Below are 18,996 nucleotides of genomic sequence, written 5' to 3'. Positions count from 1 at the left end.
ATATGTTGGACAGAATTATACTATATAATTACTAGTATATAATAATTTTATTATTCTCTCAGGTTTGCTATTTTATAACCCTTTTTCTTCTGGAATGTAAAGTGGAAACCCCAAAGTTTATGACCCCATTAAGCCTAAAAGACCAGGATTAAAGAACCCCAGCTTTATTACCACCAGCATCGGGATGGCGAACCTTATCTTATCAGAAAAATCAAAAGATGACTCAGGACTGCCTTGTGGTGACCTCTCGCAACCCTAGTACACACCAGACAAACAGCATGGACCAACAGTGCCACCAAATGGACATTTGCGAAATCACTTTTCGCCCCCTCTCCCTCTAACTTCAGACCCTGGATCCAATCAGAGAACAGAGACCTCCCAAATAGGCATGACCGCGCCACCTATGAAAAAGGGGAGCCGCGAACTCTCTTAAGCACTCTCTGAACAGCTTTTCCACACTTCTTGATCTCTTCTCGTACGCTTCTTACGCTCTTTTGTCTTCTCTCTACGCCGACAAGTCGACTCTTGAAAGACTCTAAAAGAAAAGGCCTTCACGCAACTTACGAGGGAAGCCTTGTGTCAGTTAGCAGTGTGTAAGGAATTACTGTATGGACCCAAATGTGACTGGCTTAACTTGCTGCAATCAACAGTATTAATATCATAACAAATGTTCCAAAACAGTGTGTCTTCCTAGAGATAGGTTGACCATTTGGCATATTTAGCATATAAACAGGCAAAGCAGGAAGAGCCACAACAGCTCTCACTGTGGGACCAGAAGACCTAATCAATATCAAAGGAAGTTTATTACTGAGTAATCAGCAACCACCACAGACAAAGTGAACTAGTCTAAACATGAAGGTGACAGGACTCAATTTCCACTGAATTAGAACTTGAGTGATATTTACACATGGACTGTATTCAGACACAACTGACATTACATCCTTCAGGAGGAACTTAGGGGAAGGCGGTATTGTAAAACTATATAAGCTGTGTTGTTCTATTACTCAATGTTCAATCTAGCTCCGCTGAACCCATGGTACATCTTTGTATCTTGCAACTGCTTGCTGTAATAAAGGTTTTCCATTTTTCATCAATTTTTGAGAGACGTCCCATTTTTTCCTACAAGTGCAATACAGAAACTAAAAGAGTAAACGTCGATTAATTGTCAGTAATCTTTTCTTTTTTTAATTTGTGTTCGTGTTTGTAGCCCAATCCAAGTTTAATTTTACGACTGAATAAAGCAGGTGAAAATTATTTTGGCCAGAATAAGGGCCACCGCTGGAATAGAGTGAAAATCGTAAAATAAGTATTAGCTAATTAATTCGAAAATTAGCTTCTGAAGATCGGAGGAAAACAGCGAACTTATTCTGATGTCCTTTCATTTGGAAAAAGAATATCACTCCGGGAAATCCAGCCAGGCCAGCAGTTCTCTGTGAAGGGAATCTCCGACTGATGTCCCCCACTAACTAGCCTAACTTCAGCCGTGACAAGTCAAACACCGGAAGAACAGAGCGAAAATCTACTGGACCCATCGGCTGTGATCATAACGAAAAAGGGGAAAAAAAGTAAGCTAAATTCCTCGTTTTCAGAGCTGATATCGAATTAAATCTCTTGGTAAAATTATACCCTAATTAAATCATTAGCAACACCTCATTCACCAGTCATATAGCCTAGCCAATTACTAAATTCGAACTGGTTTCACCTGCGTTGATTCCGTGAGATTTTAATGATTGTGCTATGTTTATCAACCTATTATCTTATCTTTTAATAAAGTGTATCCATTATTTGAAATAATACAGTGTGTGGAGTTTGTTCCTTAAGAGCCTGAATATCTCATTCCCTAGCGTTGACAGTATCTTAGTCTTTAATAAATTATTAATATTTTTGTCATTTAATTCAGTAATAATAATAATTATTATAAGTGATAATCACCATTAAACACCATCACCATTAGAGAAATCCTTTCCGCTGTTTATGTTGCTGAATAACGATTGAGATTCAAAGCTTGATGTGGGCAATTTCGTGTTGTGTGTGTGCTATTGTTGAAAATCTGTTCTGTGGTATATACCGTCGAAAATAAGCTTGGTCGCTTTTAGAAGTGCGAGGCTCTGCGCCATTTTGCATGCATAAAACTGTATAAGGCCTCAGCATCCCCATTGTGCGTATTCCCCGGTGGGTTATTGCTACGGTTCGACCCTCGGCCGCGAAATCTGGCACGAAGGACCACCGAACCGAATTCCTCCGCTCGTTTTAAAACTGGGTTGCTCCCAGCGTTAATAACGAATCGCACGCTAGGCGATTGGAGGTTACTAAAGAACACAGCTGGAAAAATACGGCTTGTGTGTCAGAGAGGTCTGCTCTTCAGCTTTTTCCTAGGGGACTGAACGTGAATTCAAGAAACGAACGACCCCTTTGAAGGGGCGGAGCTAAAACTAAGGAGGGAAATTCAAAACGCCCCCAAAAAGGAGGAAGCCTAACTCCCTCTTGTGGTTAAAGTGCGTGATTGCAGGGAAATCACTTCATAACTAGCGTCTATTGAAGCGTGTCCTCCCGTGCTCCTCCTTGTGGTCAAGTGATGTTTGATTCCCGTACACCCTCTAGTGGTTGGGAGGTTGTCCGCTGAGGCAACCTTAAGTGTTTAGCAGCCCTCTGGTGCTTAAAAGCTGTCATTAAAAATGAAAGCCTTTTAATGTACCTTAGTGTTCGAAATCTGTGTTCCCATTTTAGATTTTTTTAGTTAACGCCCTCTAGTGTTAAAACTTCCCGCTACAGTGGAAATTCCCATTCATGTTACATTGTGTCTGCTCGTGCTGTGTTTATTTGAATTCCCACCAGCGCCGACTGGTGTTCAATGTTACTATTGCATTATAAACTTGCTGGTGTCCCAATCTGGTATTGCAATTTAAGTTCAACTCCAATACTGAAGCTTGCTGTTGCCATTCAGATCCTTTCAGTGCCCTCTAGTGTGGAAACTTGCTATCGCGATCGAAATTGTCTGATAATTTCCCACTCACAAAACCTGGTATTACAGTTTTAGGCTCTAAACTCTGCATATCTGAATAACTGCGATTGAAGGTTTGGAAACACAGTAAACTGATACAGCTATAACATACAGTGTGCAGTAATTAGAGATTGCCGTTTTGACTTGATACCAGTTCGTGAACACAGTTAAAAGGGAAAGTCTTTTTATTTTTTGTTTATTTTTAATAATTCTTTGATTTGAAAATTTCTTTCGCTTTTTAATTCTTTGATTTGCAATTTTTATTTAGTTTAATAATTCTTTAATTATTGAAAAAAAAAAAAAAATATATATATATATATATATATATATATATATATATATATATATATATATCCCTATCCTGCTCACTTGCTGTCACATCCTGGCCCTTTCTTGTTTGTTTTCCCCCGCCATGTGGCTCTGTCTGTCTGTTATTGTCCATGTCTCCGCCTTTGTTCCGCCTCCTTGTCATTTTCCCTCGTTATCTGTGTCAGGTGTCTCTTGTTTGTTCATGTATTTAAGTTCCCTTGTTGTCACTTCCTGTCATTTGTTATTTGTTGTTGTTTGTTTTGTTTGTTTCGTTTGTTTTGTGTCGTGCTCTTGCCCGTTTCATGCCCCATTCATGTAGTGTTGTTTTGTATTGTTTTGCTTGCTCTGTTTCCAGTTGTATTATTTCGTGTTTTCCCTCAAGTCCGTTTTTTTTGTTATTTCATTAATAAATTGTACTGTGTTGTAGCGAGTGCGTCCGCCTCCGTTAGTCCTCCCTCATGTCCCCGTGACATAATGACAGATCCACAAAAGGACGCAGCCAACACAGCTTTATCTCTGGGTAAATCTCTGAAGTCCGCAGAGGATTTACTAGCCTTAAGGACTGATGATCAGCCAACCGTTTTGCAATCTGTCATGGGAGTACCCAGCGAATTGGAAAATGGACTCAACTGCAAGGGATTTTTATTACAGTGCAGACTGTATTTTCAATTCTTAACCTGTCCTGCTCCACCTGACATTGTCCAGGTAATCTTTATTAAATCTCTTCTCAGAGGAGAGGCGTTGCAGTGGGCAGAAGAGGCAATTAAAGAAAAAGCCCTTGAACTGACTGTTGAGACATTTTTAAAACTCTTGGAAGAAAGATTTTCAACCCCTGCTCCCGAGGACGTCTCTGCAGGAACCCCTGCTCCTGAGCACATCTCTGCAAGTGCCACAGACTCCGGAAACCCTCATACCTACTGTGGCTAACCACCACTATTTTGACCCTAACACATGCAAAGACCTTGTCACTGCATATGTAGATGGTTGTTCGTTCCGCTGAGAACACACCTTAATGGCAGGGGTGGGTATTGTCGGAATAAACGGGTGGCCTCACAAACCCCTAATGTTCAAATTGGGTGCTCAGTCCTCCCAATATGCTGAAAAAGCAGGAATCCTCATCACAATTCAGTCTGCGGTCCAGAAAAGTGTTGGTGATCTGCAACTCTGCGCGCCTAAGCTTCACATGCCACATGAAACTGTGGAAAACCAACAACTACACCACTTCAAACAAAAAGCCAGTCAAACACAAAGAGCTTTTTGCGGCATGCGAACACTTGGTAGACACACAAGACCTGCAGATCTACTGAAAGAAAGTGAAGGGTCACTCCCGAGTCCCGGGAGATGACAAAGAATTCAATGACCAGGCAGATAGCTTAGCCAAACAAGGGGCCCGCAAAGGCACATCATGGACATTCGATCCCTCCCTTTATCCAAACCCACCCGACATCGAAGTTCTAGCTATTACACGGTCTCGAACTGTAGCGACACCGTCACCTGACAATGCTAAAAGTACCATTGTCTCTATTAACCTTGCTTTTTGTCGACTTAGTTACTCTCCTAACTCGGGACCCGTCCATTCCTAAAATGCTTATGCATGTCTCTGACCCATCTACATGTCCCATCTCGGCTCAAGATCTTGACACCATACCAGGCCTTAAAGACCTATACGGCGCCAGAGCGTCCCTCCAAGTCGTCAAAGGCTTGCTTGTTCATGCCACTGACTCGCACACTTCATCTTCGTTTGTGGTTCCTCAGTGCCACAGGGGGGTGATGCTGATGCACGCCCATGACTCCCCATCTGCGGGACAAAAAGGGGTCAAAGCAGCACACCATGCACTCCGGCAAGTGGCATATTGGCCCCACATGGTAAAAGATGTGGCTGATTACATTAAAGGCTGTCTGGTATGTTGCCAGTTTCAACCCTCAAATCCTCTTCATAGAGCCCCCTTGCAAAAGAAAGGGTTATCGTTCCCTTGGTCAAACCTCCAGATAGACTGGGTTGGACCACTCACCCGAACAGTAAGAGGTAACAAGTACTTCCTCACAGTCACGTGTGCATTCACTAAATGGGTAGAATGCCTCCCCGCACCGAATGACACAGCGCTAACCACTGCCTACTTACTGATGAACCATGTCTTCTCACGGTTTGGCCTACCCAGCCGTGTCGACTCTGACAGAGGGACACATTTCACAGCAGAGGTCATGCAGCAGCTCTGGCAACTCTTAGGAGTAAAAGCCAGCCTTCACATTAGCTACCATCCTCAAAGCTCAGGTCAGGTAGAGCGAGCCAACCGAACTGTTGTTAGCATTTTGAAAAAGTACGTAGCAGCAAACCAGCGAGACTGGGATGTCAACCCCTTGTACTGATGGCGATACGTGCGACCCCACATGATGCGGTCGGGGTCTCACCCTTTGAGTTGATGACAGGGAGACAGATGACTCTGCCTCTACATCTGTAATATCAGCCAGGTGAAGCTAGCATAGCAGTAGCCTACACCACTCATCCGTATATGGAGGATCTGCAGAAACACCTCAAAGCCACTTTCGCATTTGCCCAGCAGAAACTGGAAAAAAGTGCAGAAGGTCGCAAAGCGTACTATGATCACAAGGCATCCCATGATGAACTCCAAATAGGGGACAAGTTATGGTACTACATCTTTGTCCAACATGTTGGAAGGTCACGGAAAACAGGGGAGCTCAAGTGGGTCCACCACAACCAAATCAGACCACACAAAACCCCATGGGACTTGTAGGGGATACTAACGCTTGTGTTAGGTCATAAACAATAGAACCAAAGTCAGGAAGGTTGTTTGTTAACAAACAACTACAGCCTTCTACTCACACCTTAGTTTTTCTATCCTTTTTCCCCTTTTCCTCTCACTCTTCAACAGGCAACAAGCTCTAACCAGACTGAGGACACTCAGGGTGCAAGATCCTAGTCCTTCATTGTCAATTATTGTAGAGTGTTTATCCTAGACGTAAAACTTTTATCAAAAGGGGGGTATAGTGGAAAATATTTATAATTTTTCTAAAAATGACTCGCCGTAAATACCCTAAATCTAATCATGAGCATCTCTCCCGGTAGGATGAGTACAGGAGACTCTGTCTACAGCAACTCAGGAAGTAGTTACTGATCTCCAGGCCCACCTAGCCTATACCTTAGGTAGCGCCATCCCAATTTATGTCAATCCTCAAGACAGTGAATTAGCATTCATCATCAACCTTCCTATAATGGCGCCTGAAAACATCTACCGTTTGAAAGATGTTGTCAACGTTGGTTTCTGGCAAGATTCTGCCTATGTTCGTGTAAGGACAACACCTCTTGTAGCATACCAAGATGATAACCCTGATCTATACTTGGTACCCAACTTGCTTATGTGCGCACTCACTAAAGACATCCACTACTTGTGCCCTAGCAAACCTTTTATTCATGACAGCGCAAATGGGATTTGTGGCCTTAAGCCTATGATGAGTAATACTCAGTGCCCGGTGGTCGTCACACCTCGACGTTTGGTAACCAGTACCCAAGCTGAGATTGTTGCAAACCGTTGGTTGGTTAACACCCCCTTTAGAGAGGCCCTACTAACCTATGATCAACATGACACCTCAGAAAGGGTACCCCTTCCTAGCCAGACTTTCTGGGTAGACGTCCCCGTAAACGCAATCCTACATGTAGGAGACCTGGCCCTGTATCACCTGAACCCTGACCAATATGAGAGCGACATAGAAATCTCAGATTTTTTCTCCTAGCACACCATCGAGCTAGATACTAAAACACTAACTCGCCTAGAATATGAGGGAACCCAAGTCATTGACCTAACCTCTATTGATAACACTCTTAAAGAACTGTCGTCTCAACCCCTATGGCCAGTACAGCCTGTCACATATGCATGGTCCACTCCAGACACCTTACTAGTTACACTGGTAGGATTAGGATATCTTTTGGCCTTTGGTATAGCGTGGTTATATTTCAAACGCACTCGAGCCCTACAGAGCAGGTTAGAATCTTGGTCTAATAAAATGGTTAAGTTTGTTAGACATAAGAGAGCCCAGAGAATTGAACCCCCAAGTTTTAGCTATGAAGCCGAAGGCAAGGTTGAAGAACCAGCTCTCGAGGCTGCGTTTGAACCAAGACCTACCAATAAGTAATTAGAATCCCTTCAGCATACAAACATCATCACTCCATATGCACCCATACACTGATAGGAAGACATCAGCTCTGAAAATGTGTTTGAATATGCTTGCTGATCTCACCTCCCTCCACAGCAAAAGTTCTTTTCAGCTCCATGCTCCCTGCTGGACCATAAAACTGAAAAAAAGAGGGGAATGTAGTGGAGTATGTACCCAGATCAAGAAATGAAAAATTAAGACTCTGATTCCCCACTCTGACGATAAGTTTTGGGACAGGACCTACATTCCACAGAGTGTGTGTGTGCTGAAAGGCTCTGCACCCCCCCCCCCCCCCCACACACACACACACACACACAAACTCACGCACACACCTATGTCTGACAACAAAGGCTAAGCAGAACACTTTTCAGTGACCCCCAGGAAGACAGGGGGGAGTCATCTTCAAACTCACACACCAGATGACTACCCCCCCTTTTTCTTCTCGAATGTAAAGTGGAAACCCCAAAGTTTATGACCCCATTAAGCCTAAAAGACCAAGATTAAAGAACCCCAGCTTTATTACCACCAGCATCGGGATGGCGAACCTTATCAGAAAAATCAAAAGATGACTCAGGACTGCCTTTTGGTGACCTCTCGCAACCCTAGTACACACCAGACAAACAGCATGGACCAACAGTGCCACCAAATGGACATTTGCGAAATCACTTTTCGCCCCCTCTCCCTCTAACTTCAGACCCTGGATCCAATCAGAGAACAGAGACCTCCCAAATAGGCATGACCGCGCCACCTATGAAAAAGGGGAGCCGCAAACTCTCTTAAGCACTCTCTGAACAGCTTTTCCACACTTCTTGATCTCTTCTCGTACGCTTCTTACGCTCTTTTGTCTTCTCTCTACGCCGACAAGTCGACTCTTCAAAGACTCTAAAAGAAAAGACCTTCACGCAACTTACGAGGGATGCCTTGTGTCAGTTAGCAGTGCAATACAGAAACTAAAAGAGTAAACGTCGATTAATTGTCAGTAATCTTTTCTTTTTTTTTTTTATTTGTGTTCGTGTTTGTAGCCCAATCCAAGTTTAATTTTACGACTGATCAAAGCAGGTGAAACTTATTTTGGCCAGAATAAGGGCCACCGCTGGAATAGAGTGAAAATAGTAAAATAAGTATTAGCTAATTAATTCGAAAATTAGCTTCTGAAGATCGGAGGAAAACAGCTATCTTCCAGCTTCTAGGCGTTCACTTCATCACATTGGTGTCAGTGTGATCGTGGACTTTCTCAGAAAGAGGAGATAAGACGAGCCCTAAGTGATGTGGAACAGGCTCTAGCGGAAGAAGAAGCTCTCATTCGCGGTAGTCTGCCGAGGTTGAACTTCGAGTTGCAGGAGTCTGGACACCTCGCCTATCAAGCCGCTGACGGAGCTAGTGATCCGCGCGTGCGAGAAAGCGGCGGACCCCAGTTCGACGGCGGCGTTGCATGGGAAAGCGGCGGCCCACGATTCGACGCCGGCGCTGTGCGGGGAAGCGGCGGCCCGCAATTCGACGGCGGCGCTGCGTGGGGAAGCGGCGCGACGGCGCTGCCACGGCTGACGTGATTCGACGGCAGCGCGGCGTGGGAATGTTACGAGGCACAGCTCTATGCAGCGGCGCGTCACCTGGGCTGGACAGCAGAAGACACCGCAGTGCAGCTGAGCTTAGCACTCGAAGGAGAAGCGCTCCAGGTCCTTCTAGACGTCCCAGAATCCGAACACGGCACATTGGAGTCACTCAAAACAGCGCTTCGTCGATGCTTCGGGTGAACGCCACCTGCAGAGCAACAGCGGCGGGCACTGAGAGAAAGAAGACGAGGCAAGGGCGAAAGGGTGAGTGTCTTGGCAGTGGAACTTAGCACATTAACACGGCAGGCTTATCCTCATTTTCCAAAAGAGGTGCAAGAAGAACTAACATTAGAAGCATTTATTAATGCACTAACACCAGAGCAGCTTCAGCAGCACGTGCGGCTAGCTGCACCATTGAGCCTGGCAGATGCCATCAGGGAAGCTGAGCGCGCTGAGCCGATTGTATGCCGGCCTCTTCCCCCGACAACCATAACACCATGTCGTGTAGCTGATGGAGAGGAAGAGGCTGTGGTACAGCGAGTGACCCAAGACCGACAGATCGTATGCTGGTGGTGCCGGAAGCGTGGCCATCGGGCACGCCACTGCAGAGAGCCTGAGCCGAAGGGAAACGACGAAGGGGCCAGCCAGTGAGGGGTGGCTCGGCCCCGTCAGCCAATACCCTCGCGATGGAGTTTGTAGCGGGCCGATTGGGGAAACAGCATGGACTTTGGCTCTGGTGTGAGGTGGGTGGTGTTAAACTTACAGCATTAGTGGATACTGGCTCAACTATTTCCATTGTTAGACCTGGGGTGCCGCAGCGAGGCTGGAACATGAAGGAAACTGTGAGACTGAGATCCGTTACTGGTGAAGTCATGATAGTCCAGGGTAGACAAAGGCTGTCATTAAAGCTGGGTCATCAAGTGCTCCATCACAACTTCTGGCTAGCACCGATTGAAGAGCCCTGTATACTAGGGCTGGACCTGCTTGCAGAAGTTCGCGCCCAGATCTGTGTAGAGACCAAGATGTTGGAGGCCTGTGGGGAGCATTTACAGCTGATGGACACCGAAGGTGAGCAACTGCTTTGTGTGGTGGAGGCCGAGGCTAGTAGTTTAGATGCCAGCCGGTGTCAACGCATGGCAATCAGTGGGGAGTCTCCCGCACCTGGAGGAGCTGAACACACAGCGCCAGGTTGTGGGGGAGGACCTGCTTGGAGCCAAGTGGCACCTCAGGTGAACTGGGTTGAACCCTACTCTCTCGAAGGAGCTGAACACGCAGCAGCGAGTGAGTCAGGGCACACCCAGGGAAACGAGGGCAGCGCACCCAAGCTTCACAAGGGACCATCAGAGGCCACACAGAGGGCAGTGTGGGAATTATGGAGCAGGAGTTGTGATGGACTGGATGAAGAGCAGCGGCTACGCTTGTGGGATGTATTGCAGAGTTATGTGGATGTGTTTGCTGCGGATGAATTTGAGTGCACGAGAACTGATATGGTGGAGCACCGGATTGACACTGGGAATGCCGAACCCATCAAACTGCGGCCACATCGTCTACCATGGGCAAAACAGCAAGTGGCTGAGCAAAAGATACAAGAGATGGCAGATTCAGGAGTCATAGAACCATCTCATAGTCCCTGGGCAGCACCAGTGGTGCTAGTACGCAAGAAAAATGGTGACTGGCGCTTCTGCGTGGACTATAGACTACTGAACGCGGTCACGAAAGCTGACTCCTACCCACTGCCACGCATTGACGACACACTGGATCGGCTGGCAGGATCTCAGTGTTTCAGTTCCCTGGATTTACGGAGTGGCTATTGACAGGTGGCACTGGCAGACGATGCTAAAGAGAAGACAGCATTCACTATGGGCGGCAGCCTATGGCACTTCCGGGTCATGGCCTTCGGACTGTGCAATGCGCCGGCCACCCTCGAACGACTTATGGAGAGGGTGTTGGCAGCTGTTCCCAGGGAACGATGTGTGGTGTACTTGGATGATGTGTTGGTGCACGCTCCACAGTTTGACGAGGCACTGGAATGTTTAGGGAAAGTGTTCAAGGCAATTTGAGCTGCAAAGCTGAAACTTCACCCCAAAAAGTGCAGTCTGCTGCAGCGTAAGGTGGCATTCCTGGGACACATAGTCACAGAAGAAGGGGTAGCCACCGATCCAGCGAAAGTGGAGGCGGTACAGAAATGGCCGACACTAGTCAACATTGAACAGCTACGGAGCTTTCTGGGACTGGCGTCGTACTACAGGTGGTTCATCCGTGATTTTGCTAACCATGCAGCACCCCTGCACCGGTTGACAAAAAAAGGGGCCTCATTCAAGTGGGGGGAAGGACAGGACAGGGCGTTTCAGCAGCTCCGTGCCGCACTCTGCACCCGTGCTGGCCCTGCCTCGTGCTGGTTGCCCATTCATCGTGGACACTGATGCCAGTAACTTTGGGATTGGAGCTGTTTTGTCCCAGGAGCATGAGGGACGGTAGCGGGTGCTTGCTTATTTCAGTCGTGGTCTGTCCAAGCCAGAGCGGAACTACTGCGTTAAAAGGCGAGAAATATTGGCAGTAGTGGCTGGACTGAAACACTTCAGACCATACTTGTACGGCACTCCGTTCACGCTCAGGACCGATCATGCATCTCTAACGTGGCTAATGCGTTTTAAAGAGCCAGAGGGGCAGATGGCACGCTGGTTGACGACTCTGCAGGAGTATCAGTTCCAAATCATGCACAGAGAGGGAAAGAAGCACAACAATGCAGATGCACTCTCCTGCCGGCCATGCGGTGACCAGACATGTCGGTACTGTGAGCGGTTTGAGGGTAGATTTGAAACACAGGCTTGCTGTGCCAGAGTACAACAGGCCTTAACCACACCATGGAGCCCAGGTGAGCTCTGCACAGCCCAGGAGGAGGATGCAGAGTTAAAGCAGTTGAGACAGTGGCTAAGAGGGAGGTGCAAGCCGGAGTGGTCGGTGGTGACACCGCTGGGGCCAGCCATGAAAACTCTGTACTCACAATGGCAAAACCTACAGGAGCAAGAGGGGTTGCTTTATTGCCGCTGGGAAAGCCCGGTACCAGGAATGGTGGTACTACAATTACTAGTGCCACGGGCCCTGCGTGAGGCAGTTCTTAGTATCGTGCATGGACAGGTTGGCGTAGGACACTTTGGAGTGGCAAAAACATTGAGACGGCTGAGACAGGGGTTTTATTGGCCAGGCTGCAGTCGTGATGTGGAGCTGTTTGTGCGTTGCTGTACTGTCTGTACAGCTAAGAAAGGCCCTACAGAGCGCTCTCATGCACCATTGCAGATGTTACAGTCGGGTGCACCCATGGAACGGGTTGGGGTGGACGTGTTGGGTCTGTTTCCAGAGACAGAGTGAGGAAACAAGTATGTCTTGGTAGCCATGGACTACTTTACAAAGTGGCCTGAGGCCTACGCTGTGCCTGATCAAAGTGCTGTCACAACAGCGAGCTGCCTAGTGGATCACTTTTTCAGTCGCTTTGGAGCTCCAGCTGGCCAGCTGGCCATGGTGGTAGAGAGTGACCAAAGTGACTGGGACCTACAGCTACCATTGGTGTTGTGGGCATGTCGTACCACAGTCCAAGAGTCCACTCAGTTTACACCAGCCCTGCTCATGCTTGGCCGTGAGTTAAGAACACCCGTTGAATTGGTGTTTGGTGTGCCATCGAGGGTATAGCAGGGCTGTGACAGCATGTCTGAGTATGCGAGAAATTTACTGCAACAGATGGAGGCGACCCATCAGTTGGCAAGGGGGAACCAAAGAAAAGCCAGCGAGCGTCAGAAACGGGCCTACGATGTGCGTGCTGGCGGAGGGGGGGGGGGGGGCAATTGCCCCAGGAGCAGCGGTTTGGCTTTTTAACCCCAAGCGACGAAAAGGCAAGTGTCCAAAGCTTCAGAGTGACTGGGAGGACCACACGGTGACAGGCCGGCTTAGCGATGTGGTGTACTGGATTAAAACGGGACGGCGTTTTGTGGTAGTGCATCGTGACCGCTTAGCACCGTTTGTGGCACCTGTGCCTAGGAACAGTGGGGAAATACCCAGCCTCGGCTGTCCAGCCTCAGATGTCGGGAGCGGTGTGGCGTGCGACGGGGCACAGGGTTCGCCGCAGCCTAGAAGGAAACGAAGCAGGCCTCACCACCTTAAGGACTTTGTTACCTAGTCAGACACAGAAGAGTGAGCACCGGGACGGTTAGCTCCTGGGGAGGGGGCAATTGTGGCATAGTGTTTATGACAGTTGGTTAGGAGCATGTGGCTGGGCATCGTTAATTAAGGGATGGGCATTCATGTCACCCAGCATGTTGGGTAATAAAGTTAAGTTACCGTCACTGAACTTCAGGGCTGGGGATAAGTGATAGCAGGCTTTTCAAATAGAGCTCATGCTTTCTGAATGTTGCTGTTCTGTTTAAAAGAGTACAAGTTCAATAAAGCTTCTGAATATGAGCAATCTTCCAGCTTCTGGGTCGTTCACTTCATCACAATATTTTTGTCATTTAATTCAGTAATAATAATAATAATTATTATAAGTGATGATCACCATTAAACATAACCAACTCGAATATTGTTACTCCGCTACAGTATTGTTAATGATTTAACATTAATTCATTCATAGTCTGTAACCACTTATCCAGTTCAGGGTCGCGGTGGATCTGGAGCCTACCTGATAGGAACACACTCTGGAGGGGGCACCAGTTTTTCACAGGGTGACACACATTCACTCCTGTGAACACTTGAGTCATCAATCTACCTACCAATGTGTTTTTGGACCGTGGGAGGTCATAGGGTTGAAGCAAAATTCAGGCTAAGATTTTTACTTTCTGGGCCTTAGTTTGCCACATCAGTTGAGTTCTCTTTTTGGGTCTTAGTTCATCAGATATTCAACTTTTGATGTTATATGTGAGGCATATGAAGGGGAAAATGCAATCCTATAAAACCAAAAAAATGTCGTGTCTATAATTAGCACAGTTCCATCAATTAAATTTACTATTTATTATTTAAAATTACATAGGTCTAGTTATGTTTACAGTGATTACTGGGGGCACAACTATCTATTTTTCCTAGGAAGAGAGTACGTGCCAGGGGTACTCAAATATGAATCTTAGATGTTCACAAATTTCCACAGAGCTATCGTTCTAGAGATGTCAACTGGGACAAACGAACGCACATTAATTTCAGTCCATTTTCCTTAAATTATCAATTTGACACAATACAAATCACAATGTTTGGGTAATGTGAAGCAATTTACGTGACCCCATTCAAAGTCATGAATCACAAACTGAAACTGATAAACAATAGAGTATAATGTAAAGTGTTTCACGATTTGGTCAAATTGCAAATTGCCTAATGGTGCCTATCTGGTTGATGTAAGCTTCCCTTATTTTATTGTATTTTATTTATATTTTTTATCTATTTACCAGGGACAATGCATATTAATCAACATTTCAGTTTCCACATCAAGATAAATGTGGCAGAGTTAGCTAATAAGCTAATTTTCATCTGTAATTGTTAGCCACATTAGTAACTCCATTGTAAAACCAAAGAAGAAACTGCCAGACAGCAAACACCTTGTGATTAAATGAATACCCAAATTGAGTGGCAGGCAAGCTTTGGTAAATTTCATATTAAATAGCTTTCAAGAAATATAGCTCTTCTCTAACAGCCACTACAAGGAATTATTGCCCTTGCGTACTGATTGGTTGAGTGGCTAGGACAGTTTTGGCCTTTAGAGTTAATGTGTGGTTGTCATGGTGAGCTGGACATAACCACAGAGCAGCAAGGATGGATAAGGCATTCTACTACAGAATGGAGGTTTAACCTCCAGAGTTTTTGCTTGATTCTACACCATTGTTCTTTCAACCTGGAGAGGTGCTTCTCTCTCTCTCTTACACACACTCACACACACACACATACACACACACACACACACACTAATACTTCATTTGACTTTGACAAATAAAATATAGTATCATATAAAACCCAACAGATTTCACAGATACAGCAACTGTTCGCATATCTGCTCCTTCCCAAGATGGGCATCAAATGGTATCAACATTAACCTTAAGGCACTGAAAGTCATTACACCTCAAGCTAGTGTTTCTCAAAGTGCGTGGCGCGTAGGTATTACAGGTGGGGCACAAGGATTCGGAGGAAATGAGAATTTTTATGCCTGTCTTTATTTATGCCTTCCTGTTTTGCCAATAAAGCTTATTCAATAAAAAGCACCCACCCACAATGGATTCATTAACAGCCCTTAAACATGTTAAAACAATATTAGATAGGAGACCAGATGAATGTAGCTTGCCTGGAACCATAGAGTGATGGTGCTGCACTGAATAGTATGAAAAAAAAAATATAGCAGTTCTCTCTGTAGTGTAGTATGTAAAGTTCCAGAGTACATTGTTTGGGACATAGACTCACTCTCTAACGTTAATGTTAATCAAGTGCTTTTCCACATCATTATAAATGGTGTATTTTACTGCCTTATTTACATAGGAATCAGCATATAGCTATATAATATTATAGATATTTAATATTAATATTTTTCAGAATTTCTTGGGTTAAAACCTTTGTTTACTTCCACTGAAACTTATGAAGGTTTTTCCCTATAGTTGCTATTTTGGAGATGTATATTTTTCCTTGGACAGTGATTATTTATATTTAATAAATATGAACACCTACTGTAAACAGTCACACATAGTAATACCACAGAACTTTGGATATTTATATATGTATATATTTATGTATTTAGCCAGCACAATTTTTTTTTCTTTCAATTTTCCTTTGTTTTACAGTTTGGAATAGCTACTACACTAGAACACTGTCTGATTCAACTTGTTTTTAAACAAACAAAAAATGTATTGTTATTGTTTATCATAAAACTGCATTGCAATATTCTTTTCATTTTATATTGCTAGCAATTAACATTTTGTTATGGTCAGCAAATATGTGTTTGTCTTGTATGTCTTTTGAAAGGCAAGTCTATTGACCTCAGATTTTGCTAAATCAATAGCTCCTTTAACAAGTCATCTTTTTCTGTTTAATTTCATAAAGTGCTCTGGTGTCCTGTTAAGGGTGCACTGTGCATTTGTAGTGTATTACAAGACTACATTAATTTTCTTGACTCTAATCTTGGCAGGAAAAGGAAATTAGGAAAGCTTTCAAAACAAGAACAGACTCAGTTTTAAATGTTTTAATCAACGGAGGTCAATAAGGTTCAGCTGGACATATCATGCTACTGATATATGTGACCTGATATAGACTTGAAAACTAGAATGTCACATATCCAAAATATAACGTGGAAAAATGCACATATTTAAAACTTATAATTACAAAACTTTTGAAGTTTGTTAGCATTTCCTTCCAAAAGAAAGAATGATTATTAACTCTTCTCTGACATTCCATTTTTTACCCACTGCAGATATAATACTTGTGTCTGTATTGAAGGAATGCACTTAAATCAGCAGAGAGTCTAAACATTTCACCTGTAAATTGTAGGATGATTACAAGCCATGAACAAATCCCATTTCTCACAAGCAGCTTGATTTACTTTCCTCCTCAGAATCTTTTCATCCTTGCAGTTTATGAGTGAATACAATTTATGAGCCTCAGCAAAGTACAAATCGCATATCAGAATTACAGGTAAAAAAAATTACATCTCAATAAATTAGAATATCATCAGAAGTTTATTTATTTCAGTAATTCAAAAAGATTCATATATAGATTAATTACAAACAGAGTGGTCTTTTTCAGTTGTTTATTTCTTTTAATGTTGATGATTATGGCTTACAGCCAATGAAAACCTAAAATTCATTATCTCAGAAAATTAGAATAATCAACACAAAACACCTGCAAATATTTCCTAAGCCTTTAACATGGTCCCTTTAGTCTGGTTCAGTAGGCTACATAATTATGAGGAAGACGGATGACTTGACAGAAGTTCAGAAGGCAGTCATTGATACCCTCCTTCTGTATCCAATTAATTAATGGAAAGTTGAGTGGAAGGTAAGTGTGGTAGAAAACGGTGCACAAGCAACAGGGAAAACCACAGCCTTTTCAAGAAAAGTCCATTCAAAAATTTTGGGGCTGATTCACAAGGAGTGGACTGCTGCTGGAGTCAGTACTTCAAGAGCCACCACGCACAGATGTACCTAGGACGTGGGCTACAACTGTCACATTCCTTGTGTCAAGCCACTCATGACCCAGAGACATCAAGAGGAAGATGAGAGACACCAGACCCAACAATGAGATGAGCTGTAGGCCACCTATCAAACAACCTGTGCTTCCATAACACCTCAGCAGTGCCACAGGCTGATCACCTCCATGCCATATTGATGCAGTAAATCATGCAAAAGGTGCCCAACCAAGTATTGAGTGCATGTGTTTTATATACTGTTAAGTATGCCAACTTTACTGCCCTTGCTATATGTGCTGGATATAACTTGACAGTCAGCTAAACGCCTTCTTAACACCAAGACTCTAAGACAGCTGTCCCGTTGTCTATAGGTTTATTGATGTTGCAAAGAAAGGGTGAAACTGTAACATACAAAAGACATACAATCCTTTGACCACATATACCTGTACAAAAATAAAAAAAAGTGAATAGTGCAAAATAAATATAACAACTCTGTCATGAATTAACTCTGTTATTGTTACACCGTTACAGATTTTTGCTGACCATTTATCTTGTTTATATTTATAACTTGAAATGTATTATTTATAACTGTTTACATACAAATTTTCATTGTCCCCATACTTCTATTTATCATTAATCACATTGCAACTGCATTCAAATATAGCATCTCTCTCTACCTTACAAGTCATCTATTTTTATATAATAATGATGTGCACTTAAAGATACTCAATTAAACAATCAATACATACCCACGATGTTACCAAAGGCATAAGATGTATGCAGATGTTACTGGATTTAAATAACAAATAACCACTTTCAATGCCATACGTTCTCACATTTCCTGGTTTTTGAGTCACATGACCATCCATTTCTAGCATTCACCTTTCTTAAGGGGACCACAACACAATATACATAAACAGAAAGTTAACATGGAAAACAGCGCCCCCACATGACTTCAACAAGAACAGAACACTCCCCGCATGGCAGATTAAACGCCACTATCTACTACATCTAATCTACTGTCTGGGAGAAGAAGCACTATCTCTGTAACAGGTCTAAGATAGATTGTAATCCCTCCTGGTTTAATGACCTTTACCTCGACCTGGCGTACTTTTTGGTCTTTGCTGGGAAAGGTTTGTGTCAATAGGCCAAGAGGCCATTCATTCCGATGTACTTGAGCATCCTTCAGTAGAACCACAGATCCAGGCTTGATATTTGGGTGAGTGGATTGCCACTTCCTGCGTGGCTGCAGTGTTGGAAGGAACTGTTTATGCCATTTATCCCAAAAGGTGTTGGAAAGGTGCTGGACTTGTCGCCACTGGCGCCTGTATAAGTCTGCAGCTCCAAAATCACCTGCAGGGGCAGGCAGAATGTTCACCTTTTGCGTGAGTAGAGCAGCTGGCGTTAGTATAAATGAGTCATCGGGATCAGTCATGATGGGAACAAGTGGTCTAGCATAAATTATTGCTGAAACTTCTGTCATGAAGGTTGTCAATACCTCATGGGCAAGTTTGTCTTTCAGCTGAAAGAACATTGCATCCAATATTCGTCTTGCAAGACCAATCATGCGCTCCCATGATCCTCCGAAATGGCATGCGTGTGGGGGATTGAAGGTCCAACTGCATTTTTGTCTTTGGTAATTCTTTACTGTTGAGTGTTAGAGGGTATCTTCAACTTGGTGCCCCGGTCTGAACTAATGTGTTTTACAGGGCCACGCACAGCCATGAACCGCCTTAATCCATTGATAATAGAGGATGTGTCGAGAGACTCAATAACGTCAATATGAACAGCTCTGATGCTCATACATGTGAAGATCATGGCCC

This window comes from Hoplias malabaricus, chromosome X2, assembly GCF_029633855.1.
Source record: "Hoplias malabaricus isolate fHopMal1 chromosome X2, fHopMal1.hap1, whole genome shotgun sequence".
Taxonomy (NCBI): domain Eukaryota; kingdom Metazoa; phylum Chordata; class Actinopteri; order Characiformes; family Erythrinidae; genus Hoplias; species Hoplias malabaricus.
This window is presented reverse-complemented; position numbering follows the sequence as displayed.